At 40.2% G+C, this 17,388-nt stretch overlaps 1 long non-coding RNA gene and 1 pseudogene across 1 annotated transcript; both read left to right on the top strand.

Annotated features, from left to right (window-relative positions):
• The first annotated feature begins 4,355 nt into the window (after positions 1 to 4,355).
• Positions 4,356 to 16,657, top strand: LOC134622728 (uncharacterized; annotated as a pseudogene).
• Positions 11,533 to 12,052, top strand: LOC134622727 (uncharacterized). The gene is made up of 3 exons (XR_010093081.1): positions 11,533 to 11,640; positions 11,721 to 11,829; positions 11,916 to 12,052. It is a non-coding gene; the product is annotated as an uncharacterized LOC134622727 (long non-coding RNA).
• Positions 16,658 to 17,388: the final 731 nt, after the last annotated feature.

Below are 17,388 nucleotides of genomic sequence, written 5' to 3'. Positions count from 1 at the left end.
ACATATTAATATGACAAACCCTGGACTTTCTCCGGCGATCTGGGGTCTGGATCACATAATTGTGGTCACTGAGTTTCTGTTTCACCACATATGGGCCAGCGAACTGGGCTTGCAAACTGGACCCTACCACAGGCAGCAACACCAACACTTTCTCGCCTGGCTGGAAAACTTCTGCAAACAGCCTTTTTATCATAACGAGCTTTCATCTTTGCCTGCGTATGTGTCAGATTTTCCCGAGCTAACTGGCATGCAAGGTGGAGTTTTTCTCGAAGTCCGCTAACATAATCAAGGACATTATGCTGGGTTTCAGAAGTGTCTGACAACCACTTCTCCTTCAGAAGCCGGAGGGGACCGCGGACCACATGTCCAAACACCAGGTCCGCAGGACTGAATCCCAAGGATTCCTGAGTGGCCTCCCTGACGGCAAACAACAATAACGGCAGACCCTCATCCCATTCTCTACCAGACTCTGCGCAGAACTTGCGCAGCATAGCTTTGAGGGTTTGATGGAACCTCTCCAGAGCGCCCTGACTTTCCGGGTGGTATGGACTGGACTTTACATGTTTTATCTGCAACTCCTTCACAACCTGCGCAAACACTTTTGAAGTAAAATTTGTTCCTTGGTCTGTTTGAATAACCTTTGGAAGCCCGAAAGTAGAGAAAAACTTAATTAGTGCTTTTATTACCGGTTTTGCTTTCAGCGTGCGTAGTGGAATTGCCTCTGGGAACCTTGTTGCTGAACACAGTATTGTAAGTATGTATCGGTGTCCGGATTTTGATTTTGGCAGGGGGCCCACACAATCCAATATTACTTTTTCAAACGGCTCACCTATTACTGGAATAGGATGTAGCGGAGCAGGTGGAATTGGTCTGTTAGGTTTCCCCGCCATCTGACATGTGGTACAGGAACGACAATATGCCACCACATCAGCTTTCAGCCCCGGCCAAAAGAAGTTGCGCAACACCCGATGATAAGTTTTGTTCACCCCAGATGTCCAGCCATGCTGGCATCATGCGCTAAGCTAAGCACCTGCCCTCGATGTGGCTTCGGCACCACCACCTGCGTAGCACCACGCAAACCACTCTGGTCAGGGGACCACCTCCTCATAAGAACTCCATCTTGTACAAAAAAAGAAGTGGAGGAACTACTTTCTGCACCTGTGGCTGCGGATATAAAACAGGGAGTCAGTGAGGAGTCATTCTGCTGAGCGGTGATCAATGCAGTCCTATTTAACTTTTCATCCAGCTCTGGCATCAGTTTTGTCACATCATTGCCGCTTTCTATTCTGCCACTTTCACAGCTGGGAGACTTTCTTTCGTCTAGCGTCGCCATAAATGTGTCAGCGGCACCCATAACATCATCAAATTTGCGCGATTGCGCACGAGTAATAGCACAAACAGGAAACACACTTGACATAGAGGTGGCAGCATCAGTGACAGAAGCAATAGGCGTTTCCACCACTTCGGGCGGTGGAAAAACTGTCCCACCAGCTAAGTCATTTCCCAGGATAAATGAAACCCCTTTAATAGGCAACTGGGAACTCACGGCAGCTTTAACATGCCCCGTTATCACGGGCGAATGCAAATGCACCTTGTGTAGCGGCGCCCGAAGAACGCTCATCTTAATTCCCAGACTAACACATCTGAATCACAAGCAGTTTTATCTGACAATGGCAGTACACTGTCCAACATAAATGACTGATGCGCACCTGTGTCCCGAAGAATAGTAACAGGCACCTTATCCTTCTCTTTCCCCGTCACAGAAACAAAGCCTTTGGTGATGAACGGTTTAAAACATGGCTCTATTTCAGCACTCGCATGGTGCAAATCATGGGTGGAACGCATTTTGGGCGAAGGCACAACTTTAATGAGACCTACGCCGGCTGGATTTTTAGAGCCTTTGCACTGCTCCTTCCTCCGGAGCGCGGGACAGACAGCGATCAGATGTCCGGGTTCGCGACAATAAAAACATTCGCGATTTCCACCATCCTCCTGTCTATCCTTCCATCCCAGCCTTGGTGACTTTATTTTCCTCTCCTGTCCCACCCTGATATTTTGTGCGACAGCGGCTGAAAATATAGTTTTGTGAGTGAGAGTAAACTCATCAGCCATCACTGCAGCTTTGGCAAGTGACGTCACCTTTTGCTCATTCAGATAAATGACTACTTGGTCCGGCAAACATTTTTTAAATTCTTCTAACAAAAGAAGCTCCTTCAGCCCCTCAAGCCCCTTCACTTTACTGGCCTGCAACCATCTTTCAAACAAGCGACTCTTTTCACGGGCAAACTCCACAAACGTCTGATTGGCAGTTTTTTCACACTTCCTGAATTTTTGGCGGTAGGCTTCCGGGACAAGCTCATATGCCCGCAACACAGTCTTCTTCATGATGTCATAATCAAGGCTATCCTCAATTGATAAACTGGTACACACCTCCTGGGCTTTCCCGACCAGTTTACATTGCAACAACAGTGGCCAAAACTCCTTCGGCCAGCTTAATGCGGCCGCTATACGCTCAAAAGCGTTAAAATAGGAGTCCACTTCGGCCTCACGAAACGGAGGAACCAGTTTAATATGCTTAGTGATGTCAAAACCAGTTGAGACAGTGGTGGACGTACTAGGATGGCTAGAGGCACTTGTGGACGTACTAGGACGACTAGAGGCACTTGTGGCGAGAGGGGTGGAGGGCTTTCGCTCCAGCTCCAAAGCTCTGACACGGAGGTGCATTGCTTGTACCTCAAGCTCTTTAGCACGGGTTTTCACCTCCCTTATACGGAGGGTCAAACAGAGATCCTCCGTAGACCGCCCCGCCAGGGGGTCCCCGGCCGTACCAGACATAGGCGCTTCAGACTCTGCCTCAGCTGCACCAGGCTGCACCACAGCCGCATCAGACTCCACCTCAGCTGGGAGCACGTTAACAGGCCCTTTGGAATCCGGCACCGGCTCAGCCTCCGGAGCCACCTGCACACCCCCGCCGCCAGGCCGCTCTACAGCTGCCTTCGGGGCAGAAAGGATGCCTCGCTCCACCAACCCTGCACACAAAGCGTCCTTAACCTCCGCTTTACGGGCACTATAGGACACGTGAACATCATAAAAATTAGCAATAATCAGCAAATCCGCTTTCTTGCACTTCTCCAACTTATCCCATGAGGGCGAAGTAACAAAACCATCCAAAGAAAACTCCATAATCACACACACCCACTACACCCCCACACCAAGAAAACTGCCAAACAGACCAAAACACACGAGAACAACCACAGAACAAGGCAGAGGACGAGCCCCCAATTCATGTTACGACCCGTCTAGGGCCAGGCCATAACATGAGCGAGGCACTCGCTTCCCCCCAAGACCCAAGCAGCCACAGGAAACAAATCCGTTCGTTATAGTGATTTATTTACAAAGTGATAAATAAAAGAGGAACAACAAAACGGGAGTGTCAACACTTCAGGGTGAGCCAAGGCCAAAATAATAAACAAAACAAATCTACACAAATCCCGCACCCCTGACCTTACCAAAACAAAGTCAAAAATAAAGACGGAGTCTGACCTCCTTAACTAATTCAAAACAGGAGAAAAAACGGGTGATCAAAAGAAACGGCAGCTCACCCCTACCACTCCACTTCTAACACTTTCAAGCCGCACTGCAGCCAACGGCTGCCACAGTTACGCTGCTGGGTAGTGAGGAGAGACGCGAGGACCTCTCTCGCTGTAGTGCTCCAGCCTCCTTTTAATGGGCGGGTCCTCCAGCTGGAACCAGTCGCGTCGGGCCGGTGTATCCACGCACCAATCGGAGCAGGGCCCTGGCACAGCTGAATTAACATAAACAGATATTACCTGCCCAGAACAAACACATGAAAATACAAGTACGTAACAGGAGGACACAGCGACATTATCAGAGGCTAAGCTGGCGCAACTCGAGAAACAAATACATGAGATGCGAGAACATATAGATGAACTTGACAACCGAAGTCGCAGGTGCAACGTACGTATAGTCGGCTAACCTGAAGGCACAGAGGCCCTAGATCCAGTTAATTTCCTTGAAAAGTGGATCCTAGAGTACCTCCAGATGGACACAAAGGCGGGAAGGCTGAAACTTGACCGAGCAAACGATCCTTAGCACCAAAGCCCGGTGCCGATTAACGTCCCCAGGCTGTTTATAGCGAAGTTTCACAACGATGCAGATAAACGATGCGTTTGATGGAGGCGGCTCGTCGGCTCGGATCCCATCAATCTAACCAGGATAGCTCGCATGTAAGGAATCTAGGATTTTGTTCTTTAATGATTATTCTGCTGAGGCCCTTCGAAGACGGAACGCTTTTGATGACGTAAACGCGTGGCTGAGGAAGATGAATGTGGACTATGCCATTACTATACCCAGCTACCTTGAGAGTAACGGTGAACGGGACTCAGAGGAGATTTAACACCCTGAAGGAGGCCGTTTCGCTGCTTCATTCACTAGAAAAGAGTCAGGAAGACACTACTCCTCGGTAATTTGTCTATCAATTGGTGACTTCATGTGATTTGATTTCATTTTTACATGCTACGTGACGTTTGAATTGTTTTTTTGTTATGTTTTTTCACGTATACTTGCAGGTTCGCATGACATTACATGTTTGTATATGTAGGGAAACTCAGTTCATACACCAAGTTATAACCACTGGGAGCAAACGTAGTTTTTTTTTTTTGTTTATTCTATGTGCGGATGTCAGGGAAGAGCAGGGTACAGCCTCATTTATTTAGTGCTTACAGGTCACTTTCTTGTTTTTTATGAGGCCTGTACAGAGAGAGTGAGGGGGAAGAGGTTTGAATGCCCTGTAGATTTGGTAGCAGGGACGACCCCCAAGACTCGCCTCTGTCAGTGCGCCCCAGGGTGGCTGTGGCTACAACATAGCTTGGCCATCACCAGTGTGTGAATGTGTGTGTGAATGGGTGAATGACTGGATATGTAAAGCGCTTTGGGGTCCTTAGGGACTAGAAAAGCTCTATATAAATACAGGCCATTTACCATTTACTTTTGTTTGTTTTGTTTTTTTTTTTGCTGCTGAGTGACTCTTTTTTTTTTTCCTTTTCTTTTTTTCTCTTATTTCCTTATTATGTAGTCTCAGGAGTATGACTTATGAGACATATATAGTAAGTCATATATCTATATACAGGGTCAACTTAAATAACATGTAATAAGTTGCATTTGTGTACATGGAATGCAAGAGGAGTCCATAATCCTATTAAAAGGAGAAAAATACTCACCTTTCTGAAAAAAAGAATACATTCATATTGCACTTTTGCAAGAAACACATTTAGATGATGCAGAACACCTTAAATTACAGCAAAGTGGAATTGGACAGGTATTTTTCTCCTGATTTACCTCAAGAAGTAGAGGGGTGGCAATCCTGGTGAGGAAAAGCCTCCCTTTTTCAAATACAGTGTGTTAAGGACGGGCATGGAAGGTATGTTATAGTCAAGTGAATAGTATCAGGTATGGTTGTTTCTGTATTGAATGTTTACTACCCTCCTGCTCATCCGTCTGATTTTATGACTTTTACAGACTTAATCTCAGACTTCGCTGAGATTAATTCTGACATTTCTATAGTAGGAGGAGATTTCAGTTGTATGCTGAATCCTGTTATTGACAGGCTCCCCCACAAGCCTTTGCCTCTCTCACCACAAGCTAAGACACTTAATTCTCACTCTGAAGATTTGTAGATGTATGGAGAATAAAACACCCTTTAGATAAAGAATACACTTTTTTTCTCCTCACCACACAAATGTAATACTAGGATTGATTTGTTTTTTGTGTTTTTACTGGGGCTGTTATTGCACTTAGTCTTATCGTGTGAGATTGGTAGTATTATAATCTCAGACCATGTCAATGTAATGCTGGATCTGTCTCTCAAAAATATGGCAAACAGAGCAGAGTTATTTGTGATGCTCAAAATGAGCTTGTATATGATAGAAAAACCATAAATAGCATCTTCAAAGATTTTTATTGTAGAATATATACATCTGAACAATCAGTTGACGCACTGGAATTAATGGAGGATTTCTTTTCCAGGCTCAATCTGCCTACCATAACAACATAACAACAGACCACCCTAAATGCTATAAAAACTTTAAAGAACCTTGATCTGGAACTGCAGATCAAGGAAAAGGTAAGAACAAAACGGATTGCCGCTTAACTCTACAACTGCGAAATAGAAAATACGAAATATGCTTTGCTGATTTAGCAACGCACTTTGTTACCCTTATAAAATTTTAGCCCTAGCTAATTTATTCAGCAGCATCCACATTAAAACAATAAAGACCATGGCATTTATTTCAATATTAGTGGCTGTTTGTACTTGTGACCCGAGTGTAAGTTGATGCTTACTTTAAGATTACTTTAAACTAAATGTTCTTTATTAATGTGGGAGGTGGTAGCTACATTAGCCTGCTAAATAAAAGGTTGGGTTAATTTTCTTGTTATTTTTGTTTAGTTTTGTATTTATTTATTTATTTGTTGGGGTAGAATTTTAACCTTGCTAGAAGACATCAATCCAACTCTGTGTTCAATCTCAATATCTGTACCACTGTAGAGGTAGATAAACATGGATGCCAAGTCATGCCTTCAGTCCAGTTTCTACAGTGTGTGTATGAAATAAGAAAAAAAAGAAATATGATTGGTGTCTTTTTTGTTCTTTACTCAAAGTAAAAACTAATAGAAAATGTTTCCTTGTATGCCTCTTTGTAGGCATATTTCATTTTAAAGAGCAGTAAAAAAAAAAATCCTTATGCAGTTTATTTTTTGAGCTTTTGTGATATATATATATATATATATATATATATATATATATATATATATATGTATATTATTCAAGCTTAAGTGAATTAAAATGGTCAAACCCCAAATTATTTTCTATTTTATGTACATTTTCCATTTTTTTTCCAAAGGCAATTTATAAGCATGCTATTACTTTATGCATTTTTGTTCTTTCAAATTATGTTTCTGTTATTTGTGTTTGCTATTATACTCAACTCCTACATTCACGGCCAACTTTAAACATATTCAAGTGGGCTAAATGGCTAGCTGCGATACTGTTTTTTTTTTTATATGAACTGTGTAACATTTTATTTTATTTATAAAAGCTTAGCAACAGTTTAACGTGTAAGTTGGTCACTACCAAGTGACATTAGCAACTTTCTTAAGGAACTGATATTTTCTAAGTATAGGTAAATAAAACAAAGGAAACATAAATCTGAATATAGTTTCTGTTTTGTTTTATAGGGCCAAGACACATTATCATGATGCTTTCAACAAAGATGTCATCCTTCTTCCACGCCCATCAAGCAGTGTTGTTGTCAAGCATCGCACTAAACAACAGTTACATGAACAAGGGCATATATTGAATGGATTTGAATTCCAAAAATCCTGGGACCAGAAAACTGTCTCTGAACAAATAAGGGACACCTTTGGAGATAAACTTTCTGTTGATGTAAGGTAGGTTGTGTTGGCAGTCGAAACCTGATGCGACACAGCTTTTGTCAGTAGTCTTTTCGATTTTTAGGCATTTCAAACCTTTACATAACGATTTAAGTCAGAGAACAGGTAGACATGAATCAGTAAACTGAACTAAAAGATCCAAAGCAATTATCATTTCTTGAACACTCCACTTTTGGCATACTTTTTTGACATTTGTATAAAGTTTACTTCTGTTACTACTGGTTTAAGTCTGATTCAAAGAGGAAAACAAGATTAGCTCTAAAAAAGCTATTGGAACATTTTAGCTGTTTTGGATTTTAAACATTTTACAATTTAACTGTTTTCCAGCCTGGAGTTTCTGATGGCTTGTGGCAACAGACTGATTGCGCCCAAACTGTGAGCAGGACAAGAGGTAGATGCAAATCTCATACATACAATTTATAAATCGAAAGCCCTATACATCAGACCATCAAAACCAATTTTGGTACGTTATTTTTTGAATGTATCTACATAGCACAGTACAGTCATAATATTAAGACCAAAAATTGGTGCATAAACAACCTTTGAACTTAAACTTAAACTTACAGCTGCTCTGTTGGACTGTTTGTGAATTATAGAACATAAGACTACTGCTGTTCAGGAGATGTCTTACAATTTTGTCTGCCTAGTATGTAAAAGTAATTGTGAGAAGGATCTATTAACTCTTGAAATTTCTCACCCTATCGTAGCTGGGATAGGCTCCAAGCACCCCACCTCTGATGAGAATAAGCAGATAAGGTTGAATAGATGGTATTTAATGTTCAAACTCAATAAATGTGAATTATTATTATTGTATTTCTAAGGATGATATTACAAGCTACAGCAGTGAGGAAAACTGTGAAGAAAACCCTGTTTCATTAAGGCAGCTGCGCTCATCATCTTCAGACAGTTTTGCCAGTTCAACAGCTGCCTTTCAACCAATCTCTGCTCCTACGCAATCTCCTGCCTCATCAGTTGGTAATGGAACATTATTAACAGAAACTCCTGCCTTGCCCCAGGAAAGTAGTATCTCAGACAAGTACAGCAGCGCTTCAACAAATATTTCCTTCAGTCAGTTACCAGTGTCTTCATTGGAAATCTACCCTTCCACTAGTCAGCCTTCAACCTCATCATCTGCATCTTTAAGTGATCCAGTTCTGGTCCTGACGTGCCAAAATACCTCAAGCTCACCCTACCAAACCAGGAATCCAGAGAATCATTGTTCAGCATTACCCTCTACATCAACACACAGTCAATCTGTAAACTACGATAACTACCTTTCAATCATGACTCCACTATCTGACATGTCTTCTGATGATGAGGAACTTAACCAGGCTATACTAGCAAGCCTGCAGAGCGAAAGGTTAGTTTCAAATACAAATGTTTTACAGTAGCCAATTAAATACACCATATTTGTTGCAATTCAATTCTGTAATCAGTGTTGTGAAGGAGTGTAATACATCCTCAGATATTTATATGCATATATGATATTTATATTTGCTGTTAACAAAACAGTTTTTTGAATAATGTCTACAGAGTCAAATGATAATGCTGTAATGCTGGCAAATTTTATTTTATTTGAAATAGGCAGCAAATTTTTAACAGAGCCTATCTGACAATGAAATGAAATTTACTTATTGTTATTTACTTATTGTGCATTGAAACTACTTTTCTTTGCTCTAGTGCTTTCTAGTTCTCCAAAACATATAAACAATATATATAGCCACTGAGCAATATACTCCTTTGTACATTTTGCTTATGATTATGATTATTTCCTTTAGGGATTAATAAAGTATGCTGATTCTGATTTTGACAACACTTTGTATGTCCTTGTAGCCGTTGTATGTGAATGTTTTTACTGATATTCTTTTCAGTATTTTTTTCTTTTTTTTCTTTTCTTTTTTTTTATCCTACAGGACTTCAAGTTGTTTGGTATCAGCAAAAGATATTTTGGAGGAACTTTCTGCAAAAATAAACCAACAGAAGAAATGCAAGTTCAACATTAATAGATCAACAGTCCTGGATGGAGCAATTAGAGGTTTTAAACGAGCGACATATGATCCATGCCACACAATTTCTGTCAGGTTTTCTGACGATTGTAGGAATGTTTAGCTTGTTTTAGAGTTTAGAAATGTGTTAAGATAGAATGTAGAATTATGGTAGAGACACTGACACTGCCCTGGATATAAATAAAGGCCTGACTGTGTCATGAACTCAGTAGAGTAGATCTTTGGAGACCCTCCCCAGTTTGAACTGTGAAGCTAAGACAGAAAGGAGTTAATGTTAAGTGGAAATTCCTCAGGGTATACCTAGGTGGGGGTCTAAACATTTAACTTGATAACTGTGGTCTGGAGGGGAGATGGTATTTATGGCCCCTAGGAAGAGACACACACCCACAGTGTTTTAACTGATATACTCCCACACCTATATGCACATTCACTCACGTGCACAGACATACACACAGGTACGCGCACACAGTCATTCACGTGCACTCACATAGGCATATGGGTATGCGCACACACAGGCACTCACGTGCTCGTGCACATAGACACAGACACAGAGTTTACAGCATACCATGGGGGGATTTATGATAGGGCTGCTTCTATAAAGCTGGCTGTGACTAACAAGGGGGTGAAGATCTTTACAGAGGGACACCGGCCTCGTCTTCCCTTCTAGAAGTGCATGCTTAAATGAAGATGAATAAAGATTTTGTAAAAATGACTACTAAGTCCGGTGCCGTCTCTGAATCCCTCGACGAATAAAGAACCGGTGTTCTGGGAATTTCTCCTACCCTGCAAAACGTCCTACTCGTTGTTCCTGAGCATGTGCGCGCATGCGCACAACACATAAAGGGAAGAAAGGCACATCCGGCTGTGATTTGATGCTACTCCGTTGTCATATTTGCAGGAAAATAGGTAAGTAGTAAGTATTAGTACTTTTTAACGACGTTGATACTTGAGTTTTTTAAGCCTTTGTGATTGTTTGTCAATATTAAAGTAAAGTCGCTGTCTGCTTTCTGCACAAAACTGTCGAATTTGCAGCTTCGGTGAAGTCTGCTGTCAAGTTACAGGACACGTGGTATTTGCACAACACTTCTGAATCCACAGCTTCGGTGTTTTAAGGCTGTTTCGGTAATGTCCTCCAATTGGAGGACACACTGGCACACACAAAACGCTAAATGCAGTGTGTTCCAGATTTTACTGGTTTGGTATGACAGTTGACATTAAAACATGGGTATGTATGAACTGTTTGCATTGTTGTTAAATGCTGTTCAAAATAAGAATTTTTTTTTATATCAGTTAAAAGAGAAACTGTACACTTGCAAAATATAAATAAATATGATTAATTAGTGATATTACAGTAATAACCTGTAGGCCTGGCAGAGATTTGAAGACACACACAAAGTTTTGTTGCTAAATTGTTTGTTCGTTAGAGAATATATCATTAATGATGTTTTTTTGTTTTTTTTTTATAAATGAGAATGTTGAACATTTACGTGAACTCCATAAATATTTTTACCTTAAAGATTCTGGAATGTGACCAGTGTCAAAAAGTTGGGAAACCACTGACTGCTGTGCAACCGTTGCAGTGTATTCAGGTAAATATTATGCCCCTTTTACACATCAAACTATGCTTCTAGCTCATATTCATGAAGGCAGGAGGGTTTGCCAACTAATTTTAACCATCGATGTTAATGTGTACATTATACAAATTGTTATTCAAATTATTAATTTGTTTTTGATAGGTGTCTGAAGTGTGGGAACTTATTGGTATAGATCTTACTGGACCTCTTCCTAAAACGTCAAGCGGCTTCCAGTATATACTGACTGCAACTGACTACTTTTCAAAATGGGTTGAAGCTTTCCCATTAAAAACGAAATCTGCATCTGAGGTAGCCCAGCACTTGTGCTCCATTATATATAGACATGGCTGCCCCAAAAGGATTTTGTCAGACCAAGGCAGAGAGTTTGTGAATGAAGTAAGTGTTAAATTGTGGGGTTTTTGTTATATTTAGAGCAAAATGCTGGCTACATTTTAAAAACTTGTTTTATTTTTATTAGGAATTTTCTGAAGATGAAAGGAAAGGAAGAGTCCAGAGTGGATTGGAAAATGGAGACTCTGCCACACAGCAAGCAGATGGACTCCAGCAGTTGTGGAGTTTTAGTGTTGAAGGTATTTAATAAGCCATTGTATTTATTGTATTTAACTAGAATTAAGTTAATGAATTGCAATTACTGTAACATATTTTACAGTTTGCCGAACACTACCTTATGAGTGGAGAGGTTACTAGGGTGCTGTCCACTCCAGAAGCCATTGGGCTGCAACGCACAGAAATTGCTTGCGAACTGCTAGAACATCAAAGTAAGTTGAGTCATGTGCTTTTGTATTGCAATAGCACTTTCAGTTTTGTTTAAAAACTGTTATGTTGAACGCCGGTGTGTTTCCAGGTAATGCTGATGACTACTGTGTGGTTTGTTCCATGCTGGAAGCCGATCCTGAGACCAGTATGATTGAAATGGTAAAACAAATAAACCACAAATGCAATATACAGTTACTTGCAACATTATTCGGCCCCCTTGAACTTTTCCACATTTTGTCATATTACAGCCACAAACACGAATCAATTTTAATTGTAATTCCACGTGATAGACCAATACTAAGTGGTGTACACGTGAGAAGTGGAACGACAGTCGTACATGATTCCAAACAATTTTTACAAATGAATAACTGAAAAGTGTGGTGTGCGTAATTATTCAGCCTCCTGAGTCAATACTTTGTAGAACCACCTTTATCTGCAATTACAGCTGCCAGACCTTTAGGGTATGCCTCTACCAGGTAGAGACTTTGTTCTTTCACGTGGAATTCCAATAAAATTGATTCATGTTTGTGAATGCAATCTGACAAAATGTGGAAAAGTTCAAGGGGGCCGAATACTTTTGCAAGCCACTGTATTAATTATTTTCTTATGAAATTCGTAATGTTGGTTAACACACTTACACCCCCCCTCTTCAGGTGCAGTGTGAGTTTTGTCTCAGATGGGCACATTTTGGATGTGCTCAATATGAGAGCAGCCTGGTCAAGTACTTGTGCGACAAATGTGCATAATTGTTATGAATACTGTTTCTTTTCCACTTCTTTCTCCCTGTGTTCTGTTGGATCTGTAAATATCAAATATATATCTGTAAATATATGCTGTCAGTCACAGTAAAGTACAAAGAGCTGTTTGGTCAAGTACTTGTGTAAAAAAAAAAAATGTGCATAATTTTTTATGAATACCGTTTCTTTTCTACTTCTTTCTCCCTGTGTTCTGTTGGATCTGTAAATATAAAATAAATATATATATATATGTAAATATTTTCAGTAAATACATACTGTAACTATAATGGAGTGAGTTCATTGTCAAAGTTTATATAGTCAGGTGTTCCAATCACTTCAATGGTGACAGCTGTATGACTTAAACACCTTGGCATGCAGACTGCTTCTACAAACAAGTGCCAAACCATGCTACCTTTGTTATTATAAAGTAGAAGCATAATTCTGACGGGAAGAATTACGTGCCAAAACATGCTACCTTTGTTAATAAGAGCAAGAAGCATAATTATGACGGCAAGAATTACGTGCCAAACCATGCTACCTTTGTTAATAAGAGCAAGAAGCATAATTATGATGGGAAGAATTACGTGCCAAACCATGCTACCTTTGTTAATAAGAGCAAGAAGCATAATTATGATGGGAAGAATTACGTGCCAAAACATGCTACCTTTGTTATTATAAAGTAGAAGCATACTCTGACGGGAAGAATTACGTGCCAAAACATGCTACCTTTGTGAATAAGAGCAAGAAGCATAATTATGATGGGAAGAATTACGTGCCAAAACATGCTACCTTTGTGAATAAGAGCAAGAAGCATAATTATGATGGGAAGAATTACGTGCCAAACCATGCTACCTTTGTTATTATAAAGTAGAAGCATAACTCTGACGGGAAGAATTACGTGCAAAAAACATGCTACCTTTGTTAATAAGAGCAAGAAGCATAATTATGACGGCAAGAATTACGTGCCAAACCATGCTACCTTTGTTAATAAGAGCAAGAAGCATAATTATGATGGGAAGAATTACGTGCCAAACCATGCTACCTTTGTTATTATAAAGTAGAAGCATATTCTGACGGGAAGAATTACGTGCCAAAACATGCTACCTTTGTTAATAAGAGCAAGAAGCATAATTATGACGGCAAGAATTACGTGCCAAACCATGCTACCTTTGTTAATAAGAGCAAGAAGCATAATTATGAAGGGAAGAATTACGTGCCAAAACATGCTACCTTTGTTATTATAAAGTAGAAGCATACTCTGACGGGAAGAATTACGTGCCAAAACATGCTACCTTAGTGAATGTGACCTACAAGCACACTTTAATGGGTAAAAAGAAGTGTCAAACCGTACTGGCTTTATGAATATCAGCTACAAACATACTCTGATGGGCAAAGTTAAGTGGCAAATCGTCATACCTACTTAAATTTGTGCTGGAATTATTGTGTGGCAGCAGAAATGTGCATAAATTACGTACAGTAGGACATTTTGCCTAAGTAGGGCAGTTTGTCATAAGGCAGCGTAAAATTATCCTACTGGTAGGACGTTTTGCCAAAGTAGGACGTTTTGTCAGAACACCGGGGCAAAACTGATTTCGTAACACGATATGGGAGTACCTGAAGAGGCTGTTGACTTGGGTGGACCAAGAAACTTCTGATCGAAGCTTTGCCCCTGTCTCCAATGTTTGAGGGTGAAGAAGGCAAAATAAACTTGGCGCTTGATAGCGCTGGTATGTATTGATTTTAGGCTGATATCCCTGGAGTAATACAATAAAAAAAATCATTTTTATAAAGTTCTTGTCAAGCGCTTTTATGCATCTATTGACATGTAATGTTTTTCATTATTTCTAGCCATGAGGGAGGACAGGTACTTCATTGCAGGCAGAGCCATTGCAGTAGTGATGGGTCGTTCGCGAACGAAATGGCTCTTAGAGCCGGATCTGTGAAGTGAACGACGCGAGCTGGCTCCTTATCGCGAGCCGTGGGGTTTTTTTTTTCTTTCTCTCACCCTCTCTCTCGCACTTTTTTTTCCGCTTCACTCCGAATGCGAGCCTTGTGCGCAGATGTGTTGTTTCATTTTAAATTTGTTTAAAAGGAAAAGCTGAAAATGTAAATAGTTAAAAGTTGAACAGTGACTTGTTGGTTTTTGTATTATATGATTTCTTTATTACATTTTATGTGGAGTGACTAAATAAAAGTATATTTACGGTGGACCCTAGAGACAAAGCAGCACATACATACTCCAAAACACGTAAAAACTCAGAAGCACGTAAAAACTCCGAAACACATAAAAACTCAGGCTACATCCACACGTACCCGGGTATTTTTGAAAATGGAGATTCCTAAAAATGTCTATTTTCGAAAACTCTGTTTTTGCATTTACGCGTGGATGAGGAAAACAGAGAAAACGCAGCGTCAAAGATGTGCGCCTTTTTTGACGTCACACCATTTTGTTTCGGTGAAATGAATTTCTACAATACTGTTAGTGTTAATCGTACTCTCTGCAGTGTTTAAATTCTTACATATACACACACAGTTACTGTCCCTCCACACATACGACTCAGTTCCCACCGAGGCTTCTAGACTTCTGATTGGCCAACATTTCTACACGTTTAGGAATATATCGGCACCTTTTGCTTTGGCATGCTCCTAGCAGCGTTTTCCTTCATTTCTGCACATAGATGTGGACGGGATTATTTTTTAAAACAAAAACGGAAAATCTCTGTTTTCAAAAATACCCGTGTACGTGTGGACGTAGCCTCAGAAGCATGTAAAAATTCCAAAACATATACAAAACACAACAGAAGTGCTCCAGAATGCTAGGCGCAGTGCTGAGCTTTTGTTACCTAGAGGCTACACAAGCCAGGAAGAACCGGTGTGTGTGGTAGTAAGAGGTAAATGAACTTTTCTTTTAATTATTTGAATATATATGCGTGCTTGTGTATAAATACACAAACAATACACAGATGCTTTCAATTGTGTAATTTAAGTGATCTAGGTAGCTCTGTTTTGGAAGTTCAGTTAACGCTAGAAATGTGTTTTAGAGTTTGTACGTGCTTTTTGGAGTTTGTACGTGTCTCTAGGGGCCACTGTATATATTTTTATATAAACATATATAAATAAAACCACTTATTTTTTTTACATTAGTAATTCCTTTTGTGCATAATTTTATATTATTGTAATAATAAATTAATTAAAGCAACAAAACAACCTGAAGAGCCGGTTGGGAGCCGAAAGAGCCGGCTCTTTTTAGTGAGCCGAGCCGAAAGAGCCGGTTCTCTAAAAAGAGCCGGAAATCCCATCACTACATTGCAGTAGGCCTTGTACATGGTGGTCCACCAGCAGGCTTTCTGTCCCCAACACTCTTCTCTTGCCTTGTTGATGGCCCAGATTTGGCTAAACCAGTTTTAGAAGATGTTGCCGATAGTGACCTGCGTGAAAAAATTAAAAGGGTAAAACTGATTTGTCAGTTGTTGGATAATGTTTTTGTATTGTGTGCATTTCGTTCTACTCCATGTATTAATTGGGGCCCATTAATTTTTTTATTTGAAGGTTAAAGAGCAACTGAGCCACTTCAGGAATACTTAGCCAATGCTGGCTGCCTGAGGCCGCTGCGGAGGCTGGAAGACAATGATCTGCTTATACATGACATTCTCATGTTCTCATGTTCCAAGTAATACACAGAGTCCGTGGTCCCATTTGAAAGGTATGTATGTATGTATTATTGTCCAATAAGTAACTCAAACCCATGCTGATTGCCTTGTATTCTGGGAATTTTGTGTGACATTTTTTTATATGTAGGTACACCATGCCTCCAAAGGTGACAGCATCTCATGAAAAAATGCAGATTTGGGATATACACTTTTGATGATTTGAACAATCTGAATTAAAAAATTATTGTATATATAATTCATATGTTTTAGATTATAGTTCTTGGATCCATTTGTGATTTTAAAGGTAATTCTGATTATCATTTAGATTTCAGGATGGACTACGGACACTTGAGGTGCTGGACAAAATCCAAGCTCACCCAGAGAGTTTTCGCACCCTTCTATGCTGGTCACCTTCAGTGCTTACACACTCAACATCTAAATAATGCTGTGTACAGACTCACACATGTGTTAGATTACAGCGTAAACTTACCTTAGACATTCCTCCATCATTCTCCTCCTAATAGTGCTCGGAGACACAGAAAACATATCGGCAATTACCCCGATGGTTATCCCGGACAGCACCAAAGTCCTGAGTACTGCAGCCGGGATTTCAAGACGTGGACGACCAACATTTGAAGACAGTTCTTCCTCAGCGTATTCCAAACGAACGCGGTGCTGAATTGATCTTAAACTTTTGACAATGTTGTCATCGATGCTAACATCTTTAAGAGCAATTATCATCCCAAGCATTTCAGAAACATCATCTAAAAGACTCAAAACAATATATACTGGTAAATTATCCCTCTCTATCTGATCTGCTAAAATGAGCAGAATTGACTGAAGTTCACACCAGTCCGCCATCCTCCGTGACTTTTGACCTAGCACGTTTTTGCTAGCTGTGGCAGCCGTCCACGGAGCAGGTATCCAGGAAAACTAGTCGATAGTAAAAGATAATCCAATAGGAGCAAAGGTCCAGCCCACTCACACTGATTGACAAAGTCATTCTGCTGAAAAGTCGCATTATGAAATAAATAGGCCATTGGGAAAAACGGGACTTTGAAATATAAAGACTGACTTTGAAAAAAGGCCATTTTGGATTAAAAATGGCTGGAAATAAATAAAATGGCTCAGGAATAATCTCTGTTATTGTGAAAAATAATGACCATGAAATAAT

The sequence above is a fragment of the Pelmatolapia mariae genome, unplaced genomic scaffold (assembly GCF_036321145.2).
Source record: "Pelmatolapia mariae isolate MD_Pm_ZW unplaced genomic scaffold, Pm_UMD_F_2 NODE_ptg000175l+_length_51124_cov_1, whole genome shotgun sequence".
Taxonomy (NCBI): Eukaryota; Metazoa; Chordata; class Actinopteri; order Cichliformes; family Cichlidae; genus Pelmatolapia; species Pelmatolapia mariae.
Note: the sequence above shows the minus strand (reverse complement) of the source record. Positions and strands in the feature narration are given on the sequence as shown.